The sequence below is a fragment of the Cebus imitator genome, unplaced genomic scaffold (genome assembly GCF_001604975.1).
Source record: "Cebus imitator isolate Cc_AM_T3 unplaced genomic scaffold, Cebus_imitator-1.0 Scaffold5, whole genome shotgun sequence".
Taxonomy (NCBI): Eukaryota; Metazoa; Chordata; class Mammalia; order Primates; family Cebidae; genus Cebus; species Cebus imitator.
This window is the reverse complement of record NW_016107320.1, coordinates 4,751,268-4,753,333: the sequence shown is the minus strand read 5'-3', so window position 1 is coordinate 4,753,333 and position 2,066 is coordinate 4,751,268. Positions and strand designations below refer to the sequence as shown.

General features: G+C 41.8%; 1 pseudogene; it reads right to left on the bottom strand.

The window, feature by feature from the left end:
• Positions 1–1,251: 1,251 nt before the first annotated feature.
• Positions 1,252–1,836, bottom strand: LOC108309145 (annotated as a pseudogene).
• Positions 1,837–2,066: the final 230 nt, after the last annotated feature.

Below are 2,066 nucleotides of genomic sequence, written 5' to 3'. Positions count from 1 at the left end.
TCAAAAGTGGGCAAAGGATATGAACAGACACTTTACAAAAGAAGACATACATGAGGCCAACAAACATGAAAAAATGCTCATCATCACTGGTCATTAGAGAAATGCAAATCAAAACTACATTGAGATACCATCTCATGCCAGTTCAAATGGCAATCATTAAAAAATCTAGAGACAACAGATGCTGGAGAGGATGAGGAGAAATAGGAACACTTTTACACTGTTGGTGGGAATGTAAATTAGTTCAACCACTGTGGAAGACAGTGTGGCGATTCCTTAAGGACCTAGGAATAGAAATTCCATTTGACCCAGCAATCCCATTAATGGGTATATATCCAAAGGATTATAAATCATTCTACTATAAGGACACATGCACACGAATGTTCATTGCAGCACTGTTTACAATAGCAAAGACCTGTGTGGCACATATACACCATGGAATATTATGCAGCCATCAAAAACGATGAGTTCGTGTCCTTTGTAGGGACATGGATGAACCTGGAAACCATCATTCTCAGCAAACTGACACAAGAGCAGAAAATCAAACACTCCATGTTCTCACTCATAGGTGGGTGTTGAACAATGAGAACACATGGACACAGGGAAGGGAGCACTACACACTGGGGTCTGTTTGGGGAAAATAGGGGAGGGACAATGGCGGGTGGGGAGTTGGGGAGAGATCGCCTGGGGAGAAATGCCAGATATAGGTGAAGGGGAGGAAGGCAGCAAATCACACTGCCATGTATGTACCTATGCAACTATCTTGCATGTTCTTCAAATGTACCCCAAAACCTAAAATGCAATAAAAACAAGAAAAAAACAGTGCCAAGAGAATTCAAGTCTCTAAATGTTGTGTCTTACACCTTTCTGCTTTATGTTATACTCCTGATGAAAGTCTTCATTTAAGCTCATTTATTCAGATAATAAAGACTTCCAAATCCTTAATACATCATTCAGTATTAATTATGCCACCTATTTTTTTTTTTGAGATAATCTTGCTCTGTTGCCCAGGCTGGAGTGCACTGGCACAATCTGCTCACTACAACCTCTGCGTCCTGGGTTCAAGTGATTTTCCTGCCCCAGCCTCCTAAGTGCCACCATGCCCAACTAATTTTTGTATTTTTAGTAGAAACGGGGTTTCGCCGTGTTGGTCAGGCTGGTTTCAAACTTCTGACCTCGTGATTTGTCCGCCTCAGCCTCCCAAAGTGCTGTGATTTCAGGCTTGAGCCACCATACCCAGCCTTTTAAAAAAAACTTTTAATTGTATTTATTTTAATGCTGAATTTACTCCCATGGCATAAGTTTTTGATTCTTCAGTTTCTGCTGGGATATCTTTTTCTTCTGGGCAACCTCTTCTTCTGGTTTTGGAACAACCTGTTCCTTTTCAGTAAGGATCATCTCAGTGTGGCAGGGAGAGCTCACGTATGGGTTAATCGGACCATGAGCTCTGTAGGTCTGGCAGCACATCTTAGGTGCTTTGTTCACTTGGATGTGCTCAATGACCAGAGAATCTACATCTAAACCCTTAAGTTCAGCATTACTCTCTGCATTTTTAAGCATGTGCAGCAAAAATTCATTACTCTTTTTGGGCCACCAACCTTGTGTCCAGCCTCACTGCCTGGCCTGAGCACACCTGCCAAAACCACCATTGTAACATCGGAATGGTGCATACTGTTTCTGTAAAGTGACATCTTTCAGATACTTAGTGGCTTTTCATATATGCATACCCTTGATGGCCTGGGCAGTTTCACAAGTGTCCTTAAAGTGAACACACACATTTTAACCTCTTGCTTTGCATAATTTTGTAGAGTTCTCAGGTTCAAGTGAATAGCAAACCATTTTCACAGATGACCACAGGCAGCTTAGAGAAAGAGCTAGTTACAGCATCTTTAGCCTTGCATCTTCAGACAGAGAGAAACCAACCTGGGTACGTCCTTTAGTCTTCTGTGCTCTCAAACACAAGTGATGATAATATCTGCCTTGCAAGAGTTTGGTAAAGATGAGAAATCAAGTAAGAAAACTGCACCAGGTGCTCAGTGCTGCTCTCTGCAAGTTTGATCAACAAACCC